We start from the raw sequence: 14,392 nt of genomic DNA, 5'->3' as shown, positions 1-14,392 counted from the left end.
TTACCTTTCAAGTTCTTTTTGTGGAATACTGATTAAAATTGTTTTTTTACATACGGATAATTGTGTTAAAAGGATACATTATTTTTTCAAGACTTCTTTGTGAAGGTGTGTTAAAAGAGACATCACAGGTTGCAAAACGTTTCCAGTTGTTGAATACAGATCGTGTTTTTGAAACGTACACGCTTGATTCTCTGTTGCCTGCAGTTTCCGTGTAAGTGAAATTTTGTTTCCGTCATTTCTATAAAAAAAAAAAAAAACATTTTAAGTACCACAGGGTGGCGCTGTTAAACCACCATTCCCTATTCAATTTTTTTCCAGCCTCTGCACTGGAATCGGAAGCCGGTCAAATGACAAAAATCCCTTCTTCAGCCTTGTCGGAACCAAAGCATTAGATCTAAAAACCACGCAAGCCTTCAATAGCATTAGTTACCCTTCTGTACTGTATCTGCGGCTGCAATGTACTCCGCTCTGGGTATGTCTTCTTTTTACAATGCTTATTTTAAAGTTGAGATAGCATTTTTATTCAAAACATTTACAACTGTGCGAAGTAGGTGCACATTTTTAAGGAATGACAATTGCCGTAAATGGGCCGGTTCACAAACGTTTTTGGGAAGTTGTACTACAGGAGTACTCTGACTTTGATCAGCGTTTGTGCCCAACCCCTTCTCCCCCTGCAGCACCACCTGTTCCTGCTGCCCTGTTTGTGTGAGCCTGCATGGCTTCTGTTTAAGGCCCTCCTCCAACCCCAGGCACCCGCCTGAGCCTCATATCTGGTGGCCTAGTCGTGGCCTCCTGTCTGTATCTGCTGCCCTTGTCTGCCTTTTCTGCCCTTTTTTACTCTTCTCTCTTTTGTCTCTTTTCCGTTCTTTTTTGTTCGTTTCCTGTGCCTGTTCCCTGCTGCCCCTGTGGCCCCACCCACATTCATGCGACACGCTTTCCCACCCTCCTACTGCCCAGCTGACTGACTCCTCCCACACCCTCCCCTTCTTAATGGCGGGCGCCGTTCGGTGAAAGGGCAACTTACATTGACCATGGTTAGCATTTGTGTCACTCCCCTCACGCAGCATTACCTGTTGCTGCTGCCCTGCCTGTGAGGGCCTGGCTGACTCCTAGTTCGGGGCCCTTCTCCACTCGCAGGCACCCGCCAGCCCCTCCTCCCTGGTGGCCTAGCGGTGGCCTCCTGTCTATCTTTGCTGCCTTTCTGCTTCTCTCTGCTTTTTTCTGTCTTTTAAAAAAAAAAAACTTTTGTCTCTTCTCCCTTCTTTTTTGTTCATTTCCCATGACTGTTCCCTGCGGTCTGCCACCACCATGCAACAGACTCTGCCACTCTCCCACCGCCCAGCTGACTGACCCTTCCCACAAACCTCCCCTTCTTAATGGCAGCCGATGTGCAGTGAGGGGGGTGACTTACACTGATCTTGGTCAGCGTTTGTGCCACCCCCGCGCAGCACCACATGTTGCTGCTCCTGCCCTGTGTGTGTGAGCCTGCCTGGTTCCTAGTTTGAGGCCCTCCTCCACCCGCAGTCATCCACCTGTGCCTTATCCCTGGTGGCCTAGTGGTAGCCTTCTGTCTAGCTCTGCTGCCTTTCTGCCTCTCTCTGCTCTTTTCTGCCTTTTTTACTCTTCTTTCTTTGGTCTGTTTTCCCTTCTTTTTTGTTAGTTTCCCATACCTGTTCCCTTCTGCCCCTGTAGCCCCACCCCCTCCTTGAGATGCACTTTCCCACACTCCGGCTGCCCAGCTGACCAATCCCTCCTACCTCCCTCCCCTTCTTAATGGCGCCCACTACGCGGTGAAAGGGACGATTTAAATTGACCTTGGTCAGTGTTTGTGGCACCCCCCCGCGCAGCGCCACCTGTTGCTGCTGCTGCTACCCTGCATGTGTGAGTGTTAGAAATGGGGTTTCTGGCTTGCAGTCAGTTTGCATTCTGTCCAAGCAGTGATCCTCAATCTAGTCAGGGCAATGAAGTTACACACGTAAGATAACCCCGGCTCACCTCCTTGGTAGCTTGGTACAAGCAGTCAGGCTTATCTCAAAGGCAATGTGTAAAGTATTTGTACCAACACACACAGTAATACAGCGAAAACACTACAAAATGGACACCACAACAGTCTAGAAAAATAGATATTTATCTAAATCAAACAAGACCAAAACAACAAAAATCAACATACACAAATCAAGATATGAATTTTCAAAGTAAAAAGAGTCTTACTTCATTGAAAGCAATGGAAACGTTGATTTTACACAAAGTACCTGGTTTGTGTAAAAAAAAAAGCAACACGGGCGAGCATGTGTCGGAAATGTCAGCGATGCGTTGATTCCTTACTCACAAGTGAGGCCTTGTAGTGTTCCTTCTCTGGTCGGGTAGGCGATGTGTCATTTTTCTCCCTCGCAAAAGAGCGATGCGTCAATTTCCAGACAGGACATCTCGGATCCATGCAGGTCCACAATGACTTTGATGCCCAGCGATGATGCTTGTGAAATCTGGTTGCATGGTGTTGGAAAACCACACTGCATGGGGTTTGCATCATTAGCAGCCATAAGCAGGCATTGCATCGTTTCTCCCAGCCGCGATGCAGGTGGAGAGTTGATTTTATCCGCGAAGCAGGTGGTACATCGCTTATCAGCCGCATTGCAGGCGGTGCATCGAAAATGTCCCTGCACTGTGTTCTGTGTGTGGATTTCAGTCCTTGTTCTGCCAACTTCACCTTTCAAGTGCCCAGGGACTGGCTGGGGCACCACTTGACAGGGCAGCAGAGAGTCCAGATGTTGGCAAAGGAAATCTTTTATGGCCCTGAGACTTAAAAACAGGAGGCAAGTTCAATCCAAGCCCTTGGAGATTCGTCAAAAGCAGGAATATACCACAAAGTCCAGTCTTTGTCCTCTTTCAGGCAGAAGCAGCCACTGCAGGCCAACCCAGTAAAGCACAGTCACAGGCAAAGGGGCAGTACCCCTCCTCCAACTCTTCAGATCTTCTCTTTGGCAGAGGTTCCTCTTGATTCCAGAAGTAATCTAAAAATCTGGGGGTTTGGGTCCAGTACTTATACTTGGTCTTGAGTTATTCATTGAGTGTGTGTGGTGCATGATTGGATTTGTGAGTACAACAAATGCTTAGCACACCTCTTGGATTAGCCTAACTGCTTGACCAGCTACATTTTAATGTTGGAGCATTCAGTGGTCTAATTTTCACTTCCAGAAACCAAAGTTTGGTTGCCTGGACCCCCTGCACAGTGTGCCTAGTTTTGCCCACTACATAGTGGGCCAGCTTCCTACAGCCTTAGTGTATTTTTCCACCATTGCTCCTGCCAAAAGTAGGGGTTTGCAGAGGTGGTGGGGAGGAGGGGTGACCATCTGCTGCTAGCAGCAGGCCTGGGGGTTGAGTTTCAAAGGCGGTAAGCCCTTTGAAGCACACCGCCAGGGAAGTGTACATTCCTGAGGGAGAGGGTGTGAGCACCTCCACCCAGGAAGGGCATTGTTCTACAATCCAGAGAGACGGATCTTTCCCCCAAGGCTGTATATTGGACATCTGTCCTGCAGGCTGGATAGTACCAGTCAACAACCATGCCAGTTACGTCAGTTTTTGCAGGGGCCACCTCTAAGGTGACCCCCAGGTACATTTAGGGGTAAATCCAATACTGGTACCAGTTTGAATTTATAATCCTGGGTTGTTTGACACCAAACAACCCCGGGAGTAGAGCGGCCATCATGTAGCTGGGGAACTTGTGTTTGACCAGTGTCCAGTACACGTACTTAAAATGGCTGCTCTGTTCACTCACTATGTCCCAGGTTTGGCAAGGACACAGTGGGGGCATATTGCTCATGCACCTATGCTCTCACATATAGGGGGTCATTCTGACCCTGGCGGTCGGTGGTGAAGCGGCGGTAAGACCGCCAACAGGCTGGCGGTCTTTTTTCATGTATTCTGACCATGGGCGTTACCGCCATGGTCAGCCGCCGCTTCACCGTTCCGACCGCCACGGCGGGAACGACCGCCGGGCTGGAGACCTGGGTCTCCAGCCCGGCGGTCGTCACATACCGCCGGCGGTATTCCAACCCGCCTGACCCCGGCTTACCACCATGGATTTCATGCGGTTGGGGACCGCCATGCGATCCATGGCGGTAAGCACTATCAGTGCCAGGGAATCCCTTCCCTGGCACTGATAGGGGTCTCCCCCACCCCCAACCCCCACCCAACTCCCTCCCCTACCCCCCCACCACCCCTGCCACCCCCAAAAGGTTGCAGAACCCCCGTCCCCCACCCCGATCCCCAACATATACACACACATACACACATACAGGCACGCATTCATGCACATACACACACCCCCCCGCATTCATGCACGCATTCATGCACATACACCCCCCCGCATTCATGCACGCATTCATGCACATACACACACCCCCCGCATTCATGCACGCATTCACACGCCCCCTCAATAAACACACACGCACACCCCCATGCACGCACACAACTCACAACACCCCCCCACCCCCCTTCCCTAGCGGACAAACACCTTACCTGTTCCTGGTGATCCTCCAGGAGGGAACGGGCAGCTCCGCCGACACCGACACGCCAACAGAACACCGCCACAGCGAATCACAGGTCGTGATTCGCTGGGCGGTGTTCTGTTGGCGTGGCGGTGGAGGTGGAGCTACCTCCACTTCCCCGCCTGCCGCCAGTATGGCTGTTGGCGGCTCTTCCTCCGGAAACGGGCGGAGCGCTGCCAACAGTCAGAATGGCCCATGCGGAAGACCGCCAGCACTGGCGGTCTTCCGTACGGCGGTCCCTCGGCGGTCTATTGAAAAGACCGCCGAGGTCGTAATGACCCCCATAGTATGGTGCACCCTGCCTTAGGACTGGAAGGCCTGCTAGAGGGGTGACTTTCCCATAACATATGCAGTGTAGGTTGGACAGGGCACACAGGGAGTGTGCAATGTCGAATTTGTCTTTTTAGGTTTGTCCCAGTACACTCAGCCTTCAATGGCAGATCTGGGTGCAGGGCCCTAGAGGATGACACAATCAGTACTGCTGCCCTCAGGGGTCTACCCTTTCTATCCCATGCTCTGGGTACTGGTGTACTCACTTACTAGGGACTTACAATGATATGTAAGAGTGTATCCAATTGTGCCAAGCATCACAACAGATTTAGGGAAAGAGCTCTGGCCCAGGGAATCTGGTTAGCAGGGGCCCTGTGCACGGCAACTTCTAAGACACATCAACATCAGTCAACAAGTGTGTAGGAAAATACCATCTTGCCTGGCATGTTACCCCCATTTTTACTTGTATGTATGTTTGTTTTTGCCTATGTCACTGGGATCCTGCTAGCCAGGACCCCAGTGCTCATAAAGTGTGCACTGTATGTGTTCCCTGTGTGATGCCTAACTGTATTGCTGAGGCTCTGCTAACCAGAACCTCAGTGTTTATGCTCTCTCTGCTTTTACAATTGTCACTGCAGGTAGTGACTAATTTTACCAATTCTGATTGGCACACTGGAACACCCTTATAATTCCCTAGTATATGGTACCTAGGTACCCAGTGTATTGGGGTTCCAGGAGATCCCTATGGGCTGAAGCTTTTCTTTTGCCACCCATAGGGAGCTCAGGCACTTCTTACACAGGACTGCCACTGCAGCCTGAGTGAAATAACGTCCACGTTATTTCACAGCCATTTTACACTACACTTAAGTAACTTATAAGTCAACTATATGTCTAACCCTCACTTACTGAAGGTTAGGTGCAAAGTTACTTAGTGTGAGGACATCCTGCCACTAGCCAAGGTGCCCCCACATTGTTCAGGGCAAATTCCCCGGACTTTGTGAGTGCAGGAACACCATTACACGCGTGCACTACATATAGGTCAATACCTATATGTAGCATCACAATGGTAACTCCGAACATGGCCATGTAACATGTCTAGGATCATGGAATTGTCCCCCCAATACCATTCTGGTATTGGGGGACAATTCCATGCATCCCCGGGTCCCCAGCATAGAGCCCGGATACTGCCAAACTAACTCTCCGGGGTTTTCTCTGCAGCCACCGCTGCTGCCAACCCTCGGACAGGTTTCTGCCCCCCTGGGTCCTGGGCAGCCCAGTCCCAGGAAGGCAGAACAAAGGAGTTCCTCTGAGATAGGGTGTTACACCCTCTCCCTTCGGACATAGGTGTTAAGGTCCTGAGAGGAGTAGCCTCTCCTGGCCTCTGGAAATGCTTTGAAGGGCACAGATGGTGCCCTCCTTGCATAAGCCAGTCTACACTGGTTCAGGGATCTCCCCAGCCCTGTTCTGGTGTGAAACTGGACAAAGGAAAGGGGAGTGACCTCTCCCCTGACCAGCACCTCCCAAGGGGCGGTGCCCAGAGCTCCTCCAGTGTGTCCCAGACCTCTGCCACTTGGAGGGCACAATGGACATCTCTGAGTGGCCAGTGCCAGCAGGTGATGTCAGAGACCCCTCCTGATAGGTGCTTACCTTTCTCTGTAGCCAATCCTCCTCTGAGGGCTATTTAGGGTCTCTCTTGTGGGTTTCTCTTCAGATAACGAATGCAAGAGCTCACCAGGGTTCCTCTGCACTTCCCTCTTCGACTTCTCCTCTGTCTCCTCCTCCAAGGGGCGACCTCCTGGTCCTTCCTGGGCCCTGGCAGCGCCCAAAACCTTCAGCTGCATCTCTTGCAGCTAGAAAGGCTTGTTTGCAGTCTTTCTGCGAGGAAACAACTCTGCCTCCTCCAGCACGCCGTGGGACATCTTCTGACCAAGAGAGAAGTTCCTGGCACCTTCCGTTGTTGCAGAATCTTTGGCTTCTTCCACCCAGAGGTAGCCCTTTTGCACCTTCATCTGGGGTTTAGTGGGCTCCTGCCCCCCCCGGACACTTGCGTGACTCTTGGACTTGGTCCCCTTCCTTTGCAGGTCCTCAGGTCCAGGAATCCGTCTTCAGTGCTTTGCAGTCGGTTGTTGTCTTTGCAGAATCCCCTATCTCGAATTTACTGTCTTTCTGGGGTAGTAGGGTAACTTTACTCCTACTTTTCAGGGTCCTGGGGTGGGGTATCTTGGACACCCTTAGTGTTTTCTTACACTCCCAGTGACCCTCTACACACTACACTAGGCCTGGGGTCCATTCGTGGTTCGCATTCTACTTTTGGAGTATATGGTTTGTATTGCCCCTAGGCCTATTGTCTCCTATTGCATTCTATTGTGTTCTACAGTGTTTGCACTACTTTTCTAACTGTTTACTTACCTGATTTTGGCTTGTGTGTATATTTTGTGTATATTACTTACCTCCTAAGGGAGTATATCCTCTGAGATACTTTTGGCATATTGTCACTAAAATAAAGTACCTTTATTTTTGGTAACTCTGAGTATTGTGTTTTCTTATGATATAATGCTAAGTGATATAAATGGTATGGTAGGAGCTCTGCAAGTCTCCTAGTTCAGCCTATGCTGCTCTGCTACAGCTACCTCTATCAGCCTGAGCTGCTAGAACACTACTAATCTACTAATAAGGGATAACTGGACCTGGCACAAGGTGTAAGTACCACAACGTACCCACTATAAGCCAGGCCAGCCTCCCACAAAGTGCGGGCTGAAAAGGGACCAGAAGGAAGCCCCCATTGAGAGACTTCAGGGACACTCTAGACCTCCCGCCAGAGTGCCCCCGTTGTCCTGCAAATGACCCTTGAACAAACTTACCTCTTGCATCCTTGCGCACAGCTCCTGGCTCACCAATTCGCTCTGCACCCTGTGCCCTGCACCATTGACCCTGCTGTGCCTTAAGGGTCCCCCACCACTTGCAACCTCAACACTCCAAGGAGACTCCAAAGAACCATCTTTAAACTTACCTGTACAATGCTTTTCCAAGTGGTCCCCCGCAGTGGCCCTCCACCAGCTCCTGCCAGGAGCTGCCGAAAACTCTCCTTCTGGCACAGTGTGCCCACCAATGATCTTGACCAACCTACAAAAATAAGAACTTGGTAAACCAACTGTACAATTTTATATGTATTTTTAAAGGTGGGCTTCCATTGATTCCTATGGTGCTTAAGTATGCACAAAAAGACATTTTTTATTAAACTTCAGAAATTCATATCTCTAAAGGTACTTAACCAATTTTGATCATTGTGGTCTTAAAAATTCCATACAAATCTAAAGTAGTTTTATAAATTGATTTTGAGTTATTCCTTTTAGTGTGTGAGTTGCAAGATTGATGCTCTGCTTAGCACTTCTCCAAGATTGACCTAACTGCTTGACCCCAGGGCTCCTCCTTGAGCCCCACCCTCTTCATCGTCTCATGACCCCGCATGCCGAGATTGTCAGACACCACGGACTCAACATCGTCTCATCCACCCACGACACTCAGCTCATCCTCTATCTCACCGACAATTCATCAACAGCCAAAAATAACTTTCACAACGGAATGAAGGCCGTCGCTGACTGGATGAGAGACAGCTGCCTCAAGCTCAACCTCTACAAGATGGAGATGCTCATCCTGGACCCCATGCCTGGGATGACTTCTGGTGGCTCAGTGCCCTTGGACCTGCTCCATCTCCTACCGACAACGCACACAACCTCTGCATCATTCTCGACTGGTCACTGTTAATGGCCCGCCAAGTCAACACCGTCTCATCCTTGTGCTTCCACACACTCTACCTGCTCTGGAAGATCTTCAAGTGGATAGCCATCAACACAAAAAGGACAGTCGCCCGGGCACTTGTCAGCAGTAATCTTGACTACACCAACGCACTCTATGCTGGAATCAACAAGAAACTCTAAACTAGATTTCAGAGAACACAGAATGCCGCGGCCAGACTTATCCTGGACATCCCCCACCACAGCCACATCTCCGCCCAACTGAGAGACCTACACTGGCTCCCCATCAACAAACAGATCACTTTCACACTCCTGACACACGCATACAAGGCCCTTCGCAACATTGAACCTGCCTACCTCAACCACTGCCTCTCCATCTGCACACTCTTCTGGCAACTCCACTCTGCTCAACTGGCCTTTGCCACAAGCCTGGGATCCAGAAGAACACGGCTGGAGGAAGATCCTTCTCCCACCTTGCTGCCCAGACCTTGAACACAATGCCAGTCCACCTCAGGCAGTCCACCTCGCTGACTCAGTTCAGGAAGGACCTCAAGAGATGGCTCTTTTATGGATCCGCGTCCCCCAGCTAGCGCCTTGAGACCCCCTAGATGATAAGTCACGCTTTATAAATGTTGATCGATTGATTGATTGATTGATTGTTAGCTATTCTCACAGGCTTTGATACATCTGCCTCAAAACATTCTTCCCTATTAGCAAAAGTGAAAAAAGGGCTCCGTTTTTTTTTCTAGTGTGCTAATTATATTTGAATCGTCCCTGAATGCTTCCATTTCAAAAGTTTTAGGCCCCATTCACAAATGTGTGTACAATAGGTGGAGCACACGTTTATGAACTCCTAAGGCACATAAGAGTATGTAGACGATAACTATAGGGGTTAACATGAGTACTACTTTACAGTCTCCAAAATGCCTTTGTGAATAGGTCCGACAAAGTTTGCAGGGTGAACTTGTGACATTTCAGTGGCCTATCAAAATGACCTGAAAGGAGTCTGAAGGGGCAAAAGACTCATAAAGTAGCTGCACTGATATGCTTTGTAGCAAATGGACAAGGTAGTGAAGAATCTGAATTATAAATACACTAAGGATAAAGAATCTAAATTTGTTTACTTGGCTTTGAGAATGTTGTTTGTGTTTATACGTGTGCTGCAGTGTAAGTGGTACATGAGGAGAACAAGTTTATCTGTTGTTGTATTAACCAACTTATGTAGCTTCTTCATAAAAATGTCTGTGCTGGCCTGTACGCATGGGTGGGCAATTGCAGTGCAGAGTATATTAGTAACATTATGTGGCCCATAATTACAAGTGGCCTGCGCCACTGATGCGCCACTGATGCATCACTTTTTGTGATGCACCGGTGGTGCAGGCTGCACACACATATCTACAAGGCCTCCCAAAGCCACTTTGTGTGGCTTTATATGGTAGATATGAAGTAAGAAAACACAGCGTAAGTCGCTGCGTTGCCTTAATTTGCGCCATGGAGGCTTTTCCATGGGTGTTGCGTGGGTGTTCCTACACAACACCCATGGATTTTGAGGCATTCCCAGATTTACAAGATTTTGTAAGCCTGGGAATGCATCAAAAGCCTACGCCTCCCCAGGGTTAGCATAAAAATAGCACAATGGGGAGAAAAAACATTATTTCTCCTAGTTTTTTTCCTCTCATAGAGCAAAGTACATGTGAACATTTTATCCATATACACCTTCTAATCAGTTCATGAATATAGGCATGTAAGAACGTGGCTTATTAGTTGTGAAGGATGTGGGTCCATCACAAGTATTAATTCAGCAACCTTCTGTCTACTGAATATCAATTTCCCTGTTGTAGCACTTGACCGTCTCAGGGTAGCGAAGCAGACTTGTCCAAGGCCTCCTCAGGGCAGATGGTGTAGGACAGCATCTCAGTCCACAGGCACAGAACAAACAACACCTGTTAAATCGTTGAACAGTCATTGATTTTAGTAAGAGTACTTATACACACACTTCTCAATTTCTGTGCATTAATTTACAAACATACATAGTGGCAGGTGAAAATACCTATGGTGAAGCACTGCTAACAGTTCACACGTGATTCCTGAACCCTAAACCACAATGCCCGACAAAAACCAGATACAACACAATATGGTGCCTACTGGCTTTGTCAGGGTGTTTCCACACTATATAAAAACAGAAATATGTCATAATAAACCAATGCAACAACATTAAAACACTACGGATGACATCATCTTATAACGACATTCTTTAGAGCATGTAATTGCTCACTGTTAACTTTGTGATTGCCAATATAGCATTTCTATTATCTTCCGTAATGCATATAGTGATCCACTATTAACTTTGTCATTGTCAATAAAGTATTTGGAGGACTTTAAATAAGACAGTGTAATGATTCAGTGTTAATTTTACCATTGTCAATAAAGAATTTACATGCCCATGGGCCACAATGCCTATCTTTTTCATTAAAATGTTTTATTATCTGGGGATCCTGAGTAGGGCCCTGTTGGGAGCTGCAGGGGAACCCCTCAGCCCCCCTGCTGGCTCTCTGCATGCCCAGCACTGCTCCCGGGTACAGGTGTAGGATCAGCTTCTTTCCCTGCTCCCCACCTGCCTGCAAGCACCTGTGCAAGAATCTTCCTCTCTTCCTGCCTATGGTGTGAGAGGGTCAGAGGTTCGGTGTCAGGTGTATTTTATTCAACTTGAGGCACCTCCAGCTGCACACCATAGCCCTCAAGACAATTCACTCCACACCTCCACTCTCCAAGTTCCTTAACTTCCGCCTATTGAAAGGCACATAATTAATAGCAGAGCAAGGGCCAGTCCTCTAATTGGTGGTTACATCTCTGCTGTACCAGTCCTCAGAAGTTCCGGGGGAACCCTTCTCCATCAGGGTCCTCCAGAAGGCCCATCCCTCTATTGTCAGTCAAAGGCGGGTGTAAGAGGGCCAGCACCAATGGCCTTGGAAAGATAAATCCAGAGAGCCCCATCAAGCCTAAGTCCAGGGTGCTCCAGAGCCCTAAACAGAAGTCTTCTCCTTTTTAGGGCACTGCAAAATTAATCTCCCCTTTTTCTTTTTCTCCATTGTGCAGAGGGGTTCAAGTGGGGGTTCCAGAAGGGAGTCACCTAGGTTGATTTCTGAGATGACACATCATCACTCATCCCCTGTCCTAACGCTGCTGCACAGTATTTGGGGACATTGTAAGATAGCGGCTTGAATTGTCCATTGAACAACCTCTCAGAGAGACAAGAACCACACCACGAACTGTCACAGCTGCTTCCTTGTCCCTTTCTTCCAGAACATCAAAAGGGAATTCCCATGTGATTGGCTCAAGCGGTCTTGCCTTCTCCCCTTTCCCTCCTTGGCATTCCATCCCCACCCTTTCCTTTCCTGGGCACAGGCCCAAGCACTGATTAATGACCCTGTTTTGTGGTATGGTCTTTGATTTTCCAGAAGGCCAGCTGAATAATTAATTTAGCCAAGCGTAGGGATCAAATGGCAGTAATCTAATTAGGAGCTGGCTAAGCGAAATATGACAAATCCTCAAGTGCCAGAGGATGTGTAGCTATGACAAAAGTGGCATTGACACTGCACTCTGGATCCAACAGTGCATCATGTTAGTCCATAGGCCATAGAAAAGCCTTGTTTTGGTGCAGATTTCACCCATAATGTACAATGCAGTAAACCACACACCCTTTTCAGTTAAGTAGTACAATCATACACGATGAATGCTCTCTCACTGGTCTACCCCAGGTTAGCACTAATCCCTGAAGGCTACCTATATGCAGGTATCAGGCTAAGCTGGACACGTGTGCACATGTTCATGTGCAGCCAGCCTAGGGCTTCCTACCCCAGTTGAGCGGCAGTGGACCTTGTTTTAAAAGGTGAACACTTGCTGCCAGCACTACCAATCCATTTTAACAGAGTTTACAGTTGAGTGAGACTCAGTTAGTGATACTCACTCCCAATAAAAATCCAAAACTGCGTAGTCTAAAAGCAAAAAATCAATGGAATTAGATAGATCAGAACTCATTTTCCTTCAAGGTAAATTTAAAGTTTTTTTTTCGGAAAAATTAACTCAACTCACACAAACAAAACCTTATCATTTTTATGAAAAAAACCAATTTTGTGTACTCAAATACCAGTTTTTCATTTTAAGTAATTACATATTTGCATTTTGGAACTCACATATATGTGGGTTGCAGAGTGTATTTACAGCACCACATATATGACAAAGATAAGTATGGCTGCAAGAAGCACCACTGGGCACTGACTGGACTGACATTTAAGAGCACTGCTGTAACATATGGCCAAAAAGCATACCTTTGCCATGTAAGGAAATCTATATTTATATATTAATAGCCACCCCTAAAGTATGCCTGTTAAGCCCAATGACAGGGTGTCTAATATATAAAAAGTGGCACACTATATATTTGAACTAACAGTCCTCACAGTGATTGAAAGGATAAAAGCTATTTCCACAGTGGGGTTTGGACTAGATTTTCCATAGAGAGGCCTAGCTGTGATTAACATACTTATTTCAAACCTCTGCTTGTAAACTTGCTAGAAAAATAATTCAGATACATTTTCTACTTTTTCAAAATCCAATTTAATGATGAAATCAGATTTTAATAATTATAGTGGAAAAGTAAGATTTCAAAATGTACCTTGGGCGGCCTGACCCTGAACTGGCTTGAAACTAGTTCTGCCTCTTATCATACACCAGAGGTCAATACTCATTCCTGGCTGGAGTTAACAATTCTGCCTGGATGAGGACAATGGTTGTTCCACTGCACCTAGGAAAGCAGGACTGTTGTCAAATAATTAGCAGGGTTTAGCCATCTGGGAGGGGTATTCGACAGTTGGTCGAACAAAAGGCAGCCTTACCACTTCTTCCTTGGATTGCTAATCCCAAAGAGGGCTGACAGAATCTGTTTCCATTCATTTGAAGAGTCCTTCTAGACCCTTTGTCTCCCTCCCCAGCCAGAGGTAGAAACACTTTGGATCCTCACAAAGGGAATGTGACCTCATCTGAATAAGGGAGTGGATAGTCTCCTGCCTGGGGTTCTTTTAGAGGAAAAAGGGGTTCAGCTATCTTGAATTTAGAGATTCTGAAACTTTTTATAGTAAAGCGACGAGGAAGATGTACAAAAGAATGTGGGAGTACTGCAAGAAAGTAAACAGAAGTGGGTCAGGAAAATACCCCAGTCACTGGCTAGTATACAGGAAAAGGATCCTCAAAGCATTCCTGGACCTGGGAAGACTGCACCTAAAGGAGAATGCCCTGTTGGACGAAAGAAAGTACTTGGATTCTGACTTCTGGCTATCACCCAGGGGCTGGACCTGCTCTCCAAAGGTCAGGTGGCCGGCCTCTTGTTTGCCCTTTTCAGGGGTATTAAAAGCAGAAAATCTCCTGACCGCAACAAGACCCAGCAGAGCAAGGAGGACTTGCCCATGGTCAAAAGTTTCAGAGGGAGCTCAATGATGATGTATCTGACTTCAAGAGACCCTTGCTGATGTCAGTCTAGGACCTTGCCCCGCTCAATAATTTTAATGTCAGTTTTAAAGGCTAAAGGAGTTATTTAGGATTTGGTAGGCTGTACTACGTTCCAGCAGGGCAGAGGAGACATGTACTCCACTGCTTTGGTGGACCTGTACATGTAGTACCATTTACTAAGGATCAATTAGGTGTATGCTAATTTTACCATGTTTAAAGGGGGAACAAAAGCACATCATCACTGGTTAGCAGGAGTACAGCATGTCCTACAAAAGAGGTTCAGTTAAAGAAGGCAAAAATCTGAGGGAATACCATGCA

The 14,392-nt window shown here is 47.5% G+C and overlaps 1 long non-coding RNA gene across 1 annotated transcript in view; it reads left to right on the top strand.

Moving 5' to 3' along the window:
* Nucleotides 1-289: 289 nt before the first annotated feature.
* Nucleotides 290-14,392, top strand: part of LOC138282400 (uncharacterized) — a 174,442-nt gene continuing 160,339 nt past the window's right edge. Inside the window, exon 1 of the long non-coding RNA XR_011200947.1 lies at nt 290-472. This is a non-coding gene — a long non-coding RNA (uncharacterized lncRNA). The remainder of the gene's footprint in view (nt 473-14,392) is intronic.

Source organism: Pleurodeles waltl, chromosome 1_1, assembly GCF_031143425.1.
Source record: "Pleurodeles waltl isolate 20211129_DDA chromosome 1_1, aPleWal1.hap1.20221129, whole genome shotgun sequence".
Classification (NCBI taxonomy): domain Eukaryota; kingdom Metazoa; phylum Chordata; class Amphibia; order Caudata; family Salamandridae; genus Pleurodeles; species Pleurodeles waltl.
The sequence above is the reverse complement of the archived record's forward strand: the minus strand, read 5'-3'. Positions and strand labels throughout refer to the sequence as shown.